The following is a 10375-nucleotide window of genomic DNA, read 5'->3' as shown; positions in this document are numbered from 1 at the left end:
AACAGTACCTTAACAGTACCTACTTATTACCATAAGTAATAATTCAAATCTGTAGAGGGGGAAATACCCACTGTGTCAAAAATAAAAAGAGATGGTTTAGGATATCTGGACCATTGCTTTTCACTATTTGCCTCGGACATTTAATTTACAAAGGCAAAAAGAGAGGAATGGGATGAACAAATTTAAGTTCAAACTTTTAAAACACAGAAAAGGATTCAGACTATTTTTAAGCTGAGGGATCAGTCTTTTACTAAAAGAACACATCCGATGAAGGTTGATGCAGTTGATAATTTAGAGTGCTTTTGTACTTTTTGGAATACCATGTTCCCTCTTATTACCTTTTGCAAGTAATGACTGCTTACCTGCAAAAGGTATCATCCTTTTCCACCCTGGCCCATTATAGACACTGTTTGCATGTACCCCCATGTCCCCCTCAAAAGCTGCAATATCACATGCCCAGCTTATGAAAGAATATAGTAATGACAAAAATTTTTCTAAACCATTATCCCCTTGGTATCACTGGCTGTCATTAACATGTCAAGGCTGTCCTCCACTCCTTTCCATAAGTCTATCAGACTCGCAATCTTACCTATCAAGAGGCAGAAGGCCTAGGTAATATTTAAAGGCCGATAGCTGACAGGGCTTTTTCTCAAGGACAAACAGCTTTTCCAGCACGAATGTTAAACACAGGACAAGGACAAATCTTCCCAGGAGTTAGTCCTGGGCAATGGCGTGAGCTTTGCAGGTGTTTAACCATCACAACATTGTGATCTCTGCTCCAGGAGAGGCACATCCCTGATGTTCCCTCTTCCAGTCTCAGTCCAGGACAGTGCATGTGTGAGGACCTCTCCACAGCATGCTTTACCCTTGGGGAGGCGATTACTGTAGACACAACCAGAAGATGCTCAAGATCCTATGCTCCCTCCTGCTGTATAAATTCCTATACAGAACAAATATATACCATACTTCCTAAGCATAACTCCTACAGCTCAAAACCTCTGCTCAGACTAAGGCAATGTGTTTTCACACACTGGAGATACATCTGCAGCACCTGTAGCTGTACTCAAGGTACCATGAGTGGAGTTGGCAACAAACGCATACACCTACTTACTGTGTAATCTGCCAGGTTCCTTGGAGGATATCTATAGCCTAGAGTACAATGTCGTAGCTATTAATATCCAAGTTAGCTAAATTAAAGCCAGCTCATGTACGTGCTGCAATCACGCTTTCAATCACAGAACAGAAAATGTCACAAATGGCTTAAAAGCAGAATTAGCAACAGACATGAAGGTTTTTATGGGCACGCCTGCCTGCACAGACAAGCACAACTGGCTTGTCTGTATGTACCTGGAGGACAGCCAAGGCCTGGTCATGCACTGTGTGAGGACATGAGCACTGCACTCTAGCACAGCACAGTAGCACAAACCCACTGGCACAGGCACAGAACAGTGTTCCTTGTTCTGAACAGCACAGTTTTTCCTCATTGCTGGAGTCACCCACCACTCCCCAGGATGCTGCAGATAAACACTGTGCACATTTTCCATCTGTGGCTGAAGAGGGTCCTGGCACAAGAATGTGGTTCTTCTCCATGGGAGAGATACTGCTTGATTCAGAAAAATGTCTTACAGCATTATTTTATTCAGCTAAATTATTAAATCTCTCTTATATCTCAGTTTTCCCACCTGTAAAATTGAAAGAAGCACACATCTATGCAGCACTTCAGAGGTTAAAATCTCTACATAGGTGCTTGTTAAATATGAAGAATAGGTAAAAGTGCACATGGAATGGTTGTCATGTTATCACATCTATGCATTACTTTTGTGTGCCTTACATAGATTTTAATGCTTATTTATTCTTTCAATGCAGATATAGTGAATTTCAGTCTGGGTTCAGCTGCTGCAGGTAGACAGTTAAAAGGGTAAAAGTGTAGGTATCTATTTTAATTAATCAACAAAAATGGATCTTTCAATGTCACTGTCTTTGGCAGCTAAACCTGTTTAGGACATACCACTTTCTTCTGCCCACTTCTTCCTGAACCAAAGTCAGATTTATGCAACCAATCTGAGATTATGATATAAGTACATCCAGTGAAACTACCTAGGTTAAATTTTGAGAAAAAAGAAAACAAAAACATCACGTACACACCCATTCCTTTCCCAAAACAGAAAGAGGTAAAAAAAGTTAGTCCATACCAATTTAACAACCCGATTGAGTAAGAGTCTTTGCAAACATGGTGGGAGACCCGGGGCACCCAGACTCTACATGGAAATGCTGAGCTACACTCTAACATAAATTGGGGAAGATAGCTGGGGAAACACAATGGCAAAAATCTCCTGGGCTGGCTACAAACCCCTCTGCAAAACTGATAACTTTTTTCAATTTTGTTTTGATGAGGCCCTCTGATACACTTGTTCTGCATGGCTAGGTTTAAATGTGGACACCCCTCTCTGCTACCCAGCACAACACTTGCAGAGTTGCCACATTATAAAGGCCAAGAGGAAGAGGCTTCATGAGCTGAGAAATCAAACATTCCTGGATGCGGGGAAGACACCAAATGCACACCACAGCAGCTGTGTACATCGTGCTGCAGGGCAGCTTTAAACCTGCATGCCGGCATGCTACCAAATATCCATTGGTTTCAGGCATTTTCACATGCTGCTGCTGAGCAGGTAGAGACAAACTGGTGCTACGGGCAGCCACTTGCTCCCTGGGACTGCCAGTCTCCAGGTGTCTGGATCCAAGCAGCAGAAAACAGTTGAAAAAGAGACTGGCCTTTGCAATTCCCATTTTGGACATAGAAAGGGTATGCAGCACAGGTTTGTACATGAATCCCCAGGAGCATCCTGTGTTCTCCCAGATGGGGTCTGCAACCAAGCACAGGGGAGTGCATGGCCCAAAATGCCCTGCGAGAACACTGCCAAGAGAAGGCAACCCGGGCCACTCCTGCATTGTATGCATAGAAATATAAGTGTCTTAGAGAGGAACAAATGCTACAATCCAGGTGAAACAGAGGGTGTTCAAGTTCACACTCAGCCAAGTCCTGCCAAACTAACCTGAGACTATTTTCACTCTTTTTATCTCAAAAATTGCTTTAAAATAAAAAGTATTTACATGCAGGTCTTGTCATGGCATATAGCTTAGAAGCTGGTGGAACAGCATGCCCTGTGAGAACCATCGGTCAGACAAGAAGATTCCATTCTCAGGAAGAGAGGAGGTCCTTCCCATTTGTGATGTTACACCAGTTTACTGCCATAATATATCTCCCAGAAAAAACCTCCCATTACTCAAAGCTGCCTCTGGCCTGGGTGAAATTTTACTACATGAAAGGAAATTGTGAAGGTACATCACTGAGCTATCACAAAAGCAGGTTAAATCTTGCAGACTCTACAAGGGGAAACAGTGAACAGATAGAGCCTACATTGCCCCAGCTTATTTTCATACACATATTTTGAAAGATATGTCAAAACAAACAGAAGACCAGGAAAATATATCAGATGTAGTTTCTGCAAGTGTTATTCTTTAAGCTAAAATACAGCTTAATTGCTCAAGAGAGGTTACATAAAAATAACCTGGCTTACTATCAGATTTCAAACCTTTTCTCTCCAGTCTTTCTCATTTAAAACTTATGTTGATTCACCAACCCTGTCAAAATCAACAATTTGAAAAGCAAAGCTTATATGTGGTGTTAATTAGGATGTTTCTTTTTACTACAAAGCCACCAGGACTCTACATTTATATCCCATGTAATTTTTCTTTTGTCTTAACAATATATGAACTTTATATCCATTTTATTTGACATGAATAATAATTCCCAGTATAAAACCCTGTTATTTTGAATGAGAACTGAATGTGTGCTACAATTTCCTGTTTAATATGCAATTGTTAATAAAATGAGAACAAAGTTCCTGTTAAAATATCCATAACACAAATAATTGAACAGGAGAGGCACCCGTGGTAGAATTCTCAGATGCTAGATTCTGAAACTCCTCAGATGCTGAAAACTGAGCAGATAGAACAACAAGGTGCCATCTGTTTGTATTTATTGGCAAGGGAGAAGTGGTTTATGTAAATTAACTTCTCCAGATGACATCAGACTCCCTTATTCCATTTTGTCTTATTAACAGAAGATGAAAATCCCTTCCATTGCAACTCTTGCCAGCATCCAACACCAGCAAAAAAAAAAAAAAAACTTCCAGACAGCTGAAAGTAATATTTGAACAACTATCTGCCCTAAGATTTATGTTTTAGAGGTATACAGCAAATGTTGCCTCATGAATACTGCATCTGCTTAGGGAAGCCATTCTGAGTTTCAAAACTACTCACCAAATAGGAGAAGGCATTGCAGTAAATTTCAGTAAGAAGTAGCACAGTGTCCCATGCAAATTACTGAGATGCAGTTACAGTATTGTGAATTTCATTCCAGTTTGCCACTTAATTATTGCATGGCCTTCAGCAAGTTACTTTACATCTCCCCTTTTCTTTAGGCTCACATATTTCTTTATGCTCACTTCAGAGCTGGAATGGAACACTGGATAAAGGACATGAAATACAATGGTAATTTTCCACCAGGAATAAAGCTTTACTTCTGGATAGCTTTTTTTCTTTAAAAAGAGCTTTCAAAGTGTAGTCTTCATACAATGCAAGCTACTGTCAAGTGCTCCAACACTGGCATACCAAGATTATGCCTTGAAGTTCTGGATTTGATACTGCTTGATACTATTTAACATTAGATTTTATTCACAGTGCTCCTCTTACCCTCAGGTTTAGGTCCTCATTAAGAACAAGGTTTAGGGGTTTTTCTGTAGCCCATTTTGGACACAGGATTTTAGTAAAAAGAGAATATAATAAGCTTGACCTGGATAAGACAAATTGTCCTGAAAACAGTAGGAACACAAATCCTACATTTAAAAAAAAACCAAACTTTTTTCCTATGGCATGAAAAAACCTTCTTTTCTGAATCATGGGAACACTTTAAAGTGTTTCAGGATTTTTTAAATAGCCATAATGTCAAGGACAGCTTTTTTCCTCTGAATCATAATTTGAAATAATTTTAATTTCATTTCAAAACCTTTCCCATGTTAATCCTTGGCAAAAAAAGAGACAGATTGAGACAGACATACAATGGTTAGCATTTCAGCTCAAAGAGTTAAACTCATGCTGTCATGAGACAGCAAAGTAGCATAATGTCAGCATATCAGTACCTGGAAAAGTAGATGTGCTGCCATCCATGTGATAGCACAGTAAGCTTTGGTGTTTACAGAAAAAAAATATATTTTCTGCAACAACAAAAAAAAAAAAAAAAAAAAAAAAAAAAAAAAAAAAAAAAAACAGATTTTAAGGCAACTTTTAGTTTTTTACAGCCTAGTTTAAAATTTATCTGTAACACATTTTACTTAATGAGAAAACAAAAAATAAATCACTCCCCTTCTGTATTTCAGTCACACTTGTGACCCAAGACCTCAGCAGAAAAGACAAGTGTAAGACTGTTAATTAGTTGGACATGAGCTTTTCACTTGATCTGAATTTAGAAAAGAATGCATAATTTTCTCCTTTTATGTTAGAGTACATATTGCCCGTATCACTGCAGTGCCAACACAGGCACATTCTTAAGCATCACTTTAGAGGGAAATTACATGAAACTTTAATTTCCATACACCTTTTAAAAGCACAACTACAGCAAGAAAACAACATGTGGGAACACAAAGAAACAAGAAAGAGCTCCTAGTCCTCCACTATTTGTAAATATAAGAGTGCCTGAGTACTTTGTAAGAAAATAAAACTACATCCAAATGCAGATGACAGCTCAACATCAAAAAATGGCCAATTGTGGGAGATATCAACATAACTTTCATAGGACAGAAGTAAATAAATGAGTTAATTTGCTGTTTATCCTCTCACAATCTTTTATTTTTTAAGAGAACAGAACATGAATAGTCCCCATATCTCAGCTTCACACTATCCCAAGAAATCAAGCTTCCAAGAGTGTGAATAAAAGGGTCTTCCAAATTCATTTTTAGGGTCACAATTTCAGCAGGTACAGGATTATGTGCCTCTTCTCCTTAGCTAACCACTGTGCACATCTGGGAGCAATAAAATGTGCTACAGGAGAGAAGAAAGGCTGTTTGGTTGTCCCTGATGATTTCTGTCAAAGGTGTTTCAATGGCTGGTGCATTTAGTGTGCAGATTTACATTGCTCCTGTAATGTTTTCAGGATGAGGATGTTTGGATACACTTACTCTCTGTAGTGCTGCAGAGGCGCTTACTTCTTTATCTTTATTCACTGACTGCAGACAAGTAGTTTTGTCCCTTTTCTGTGCCCTTCCAAAGCCCTTCCATGCGACTCTGGAAGGATCTAGTTGCAGTTCAGAAGATGCCAATGGCTCTGCCACGACTGTGGCTGACAGTGGCGAGGCAGCATGTGCAGGAAGGCCACTTACAGGGAGAAAACCCAGAGAGATGGTTTCTCAAAAGAGTTGGTGGTGGGACCACATAGATTAGAAATGTATGTTGTTCTTCAGCGGCTGGAGCTCACCAAGATTATGTTGTTAATTCATCCTACAGCAGAGTGAAATCCAACCAAAATCAGAGTCAAATCTCTAGAATTCTGGGGATACATGACTTAAGAGTTCCATCTCCTAATATCAGAGGCTAAGGAAAAAGCAAAAAACTCCAGTTGCATACAGCAGCTTGGGCTAGTGCAAGACCCACGTCCAGCTGGTGTTCTTCCCCTCTGTTCTGGAACACAATAGATACAGTGAAGATGCAGCTGGGGTAGGCCAAAAATCCAAAAGCAGGAGAGGTATCCTGAGCCCAAAGTATTATTTTGGATGTAGTAATCACAGCAATCACTTTGATGCTTTCTGGTGACACTCAACTTCACAGTCCTTTGGGCTTCCCTATTATCTATCACCGTTATTCTCTCATTATCTTATAAAAATCATGGTTAAAACTTACTAATTATGCTGTGCCAAAATATATCTGGTAGAGACCAGTATCCAACACATACTGGTTGTTTATCTGTATTGTGCTGGATTCTGAGCAAGAAAATGCCACGGCTGCCACTTGCTCCGTGCATGAAAAGCACAAGCTTCCTTGCAGAACAGAGCGGGGTCTGCTGGCCCAGGCTTGCTCTCACCAAGGAGCCCTGCAGCACCTGAGACTAAAATTTCACCATTAAGTACAGCACAAGAACTTGATCTAGTTCTGACAACTCTATCCTATCACTTCTACCACTTTTCAGAGGACTGGTTTAGCAGATTACAGTATGTATGATAAATCTGGCTCTATGCTGCCCATAAAAAACAGTTCTAAAACGACCTTCATGCTAACTATTGTATGATTGAAGTACATAGCGTATCAAACTACATTTACCTTCTCAAGAATAATATCCTTTCTGGTAGAAAAACAGTGACTACTCACCTACGGCTTGTTTCTTTGCTTTTTTCTTCATGCAATGTCCTGATCAGTGATCATCAAAATCTCTTCCTCAAAAAGTAGGGTAGGGTCTACAACCTATACATATGGTTTAAAGACACATCTTTCAGAAATACTTTCAGGTCTCTGAAAATTCAGTGAAGTTTTGTTTTCCCACAGTTATATTTGTTTTGTAATCAAATCTGAGATTTTTCTCGATTAACTGAAACAAAACTGCTTGTTAAAGGAGGATAAAAATATACTTAACTTCTCTCTACTCTGAATATCCAGGGAAGTCAGGGAAGAAATGCCGTTATAGGTTTGATCCCTATGAAATTCTCTTCATTAACGTACAAATAGGCCAGATTTGACAAATATTACTACGGTAGTCAAAAGTATAAAAAAGATGCTTTTTAATTACTTATGTATTTTGAGGACTGCAGCTGTTAATGCTGTAAAGGCCTTTTGATCTTGGTAAATTGTAATTTACTGAAAATGAGCAATTTGCAGTATGTTTCTGTTCATGCTTCCTATAAAGTGAAAAAAAATCAGTTAACTAAATAATTTTGTTCTAATGCTAATATCTTTAATCATATAGTGCTCATTAAACAGCCACCACATAAATGTGTAACTGTAATATTAAGATATTTCTCAAATTTATTTAAGAATAGCATGAACCCCTCAAATCATAATATTTTGATCTACTTAAAGAATAGCATGTTCTTTCTTACAGGAGTAGCATTCTTTTAAATCAGAACTCCTTTTAAAACAATCTATCTCAAAGTTAGTCAAGTAGGGGAAAACCATCCATTAGACTACTGCTTTATGGGAACATAAAATAGCCTGGGATAGCTGTCCACCATATGAAATCCTGTTTGGCCTGAAATGAAATTCTGCAATAAGCAGAAAACATTCCACTTCTATTAAACACAAGTCCCTGTTCCATCCACATGAGAGAGGACCAGAACTTTCTGTATTTCACATACAGCAATAGCACTTTTTACACACAGACCTGGTGCAGCGCATCTGAAACAAATCTGTTTCTGCAGTCTACAGGAAAGCACTTCAATAAGCACTTAAAAATCTGAAAGGCAGGTGACTGTGATTAGCTATTTGTATAATTAGCTTTACTGATCATAATCCACTTATGCAAAAAATAGAGAACTTAGACACTACTCCTGCTTCAGGGAGAGCATTGAAGGATCAAGTGTGCACTCCTGTTTCCATGAAAACACTAAACTCTGGGCTGTTTGTTAGGGTGAGGTTCCCTGAGACCCTAACCATGAAAACAACTTCAAGTCTGTGCTCCCAGGTCCTGCTCACAGCACCCAAGGCCACCAGCATAGCTAATGCAGATGCTGCCCATCAGAGCAATTTGTAGCAGGTGCCTACGTAGTTGCTGCCCCAGTAACTTTGGGTATTTGCAGGCACTGCACTGGTTACAGAGGCCAGTTTGACTCAGAACAGATGACAAATCCATGCTTACATGGTAGTGGGGAAAATATTTAAAGCATCTTAAGAAGTGCAAACCTCAAAACTGTTTTCCGGTCTTATGTATTCCAAATGCTGAACATTACAAGATCATGCAATAGGAACACAAATCATAAAATGGTTTGAGTTGGAAGGAACTTTTATAAGTCATCTAGGCCAAACCCCCAGCAATAAGGGACATCTTAAACTATGTTAGGTTGCTCAAAGTCCCATCCAGCCTAACCTTAAAAGTTTCTGCAGATAAAACATCCACAGCTTCTCTGGGAAACTTGTTCCAATGTTTCACCACCCACATTGCAAAAAGTATTTTCCTTTCATGTAGACCGAATCTAACCTCTTTCTATTCAAAGCCATTCCCCCCTAGTGATAGTGTCCTATCACTACACACCCTTGTAAAATCCCTTTTGGTACTGGAAAGTGCTATAAGGTCTCCCTGGAACCTTTTCTTCTCCAGGCTAAGCAACCCCAATTCTCTCAGTCTTTCATCATGGGAAGGTGTTCTATCCATCTAATCATTTTTGTGGCAGTCCTATAGACATACTCCAACAAAGCCATGTCTTTCTGGTTTTGGGTGCAGTGCTCCAGGTGGGTCTCACCAGAGCAGATCAGAGAAGCAGAATCCCCTCCCTGCCCTGCTGCCCACACTGCTCTGGATGCAGCCCAGGACACGTTTGGCTCTCTGGGCTGGGAGTGCCATGGCTGGGCCATGTGCAGCCTCTCAGCCACAGCACCCCAAGCCCTTCTGGGCAGGGCTGCTCTGGGTCTGTTCATCCCCAGCATGTGTTGATACCAGGGGTTGGCCTGATCCAGGTGCAGCACCTTGCACTGGTCTTGTTGAATCTTATGGCATTCCCATGGGCCCGTTTCTCCAGGTCCCTTTGGATGACATCCCATCCTTCAGACGTGTCAACAGCACCACTCAGCTTGGGGTCATCTCTAAATCTGAGAGTGCACTTGATCCCTTTGTCTTATGTCACTGATGAAGATATTAAATTACTCTGGTCCCAGTACAGAACCCTGAGGGCACCACTTGTCACTGACGTCCACTGGGACTCTGCATCCTTGACGACAACCATCTGGATGATCCAATCACTGAATCCATCTCTTTCCAATTTGAAGAGAAGGGTGTCATGAGGGATAGAGTCAAGGACTTTACAGAAGTCCAGATAAATGACATCTGGACTTTCTCTGTGCAGTGATGGAGTCACTTCATTATAGCAGGCCACTGGATCAGTCAGACAGGAATTCCTCCTGGCAAAATGGTGCTAGCTGTCTTGAATTGCCTCCCTCTTTTCCATGTTCCTTACTACACCTTCTAGGAACATTTATTCTATAGCCAGTTCAATAGCTCTCAGGTCCTCCTGCCTACCCTTTTTAAAAAGAGATGCAATATTTCCCTTTTTCCAGTTAGTGGAGACATCCCCTGACTGTATGACTTTTCAAATATCATGGAGAGTAGCCTGGCAACTGC

The 10375-nt window shown here is 40.2% G+C and overlaps 1 long non-coding RNA gene across 1 annotated transcript; it reads right to left on the bottom strand.

Annotated features, from left to right (window-relative positions):
• Positions 1–5884: 5884 nt before the first annotated feature.
• Positions 5885–8495, bottom strand: LOC135459978 (uncharacterized). Its single transcript, XR_010443133.1, has 3 exons — positions 8426–8495; positions 7420–7512; positions 5885–6735 (listed from the first exon to the last, which is right to left on the bottom strand). It is a non-coding gene; the product is annotated as an uncharacterized LOC135459978 (long non-coding RNA).
• Between the last annotated feature and the right edge of the window lie 1880 nt (positions 8496–10375).

This window comes from Zonotrichia leucophrys, chromosome Z (genome assembly GCF_028769735.1).
Source record: "Zonotrichia leucophrys gambelii isolate GWCS_2022_RI chromosome Z, RI_Zleu_2.0, whole genome shotgun sequence".
Classification (NCBI taxonomy): domain Eukaryota; kingdom Metazoa; phylum Chordata; class Aves; order Passeriformes; family Passerellidae; genus Zonotrichia; species Zonotrichia leucophrys.
Note: the sequence above shows the minus strand (reverse complement) of the source record. Positions and strands in the feature narration are given on the sequence as shown.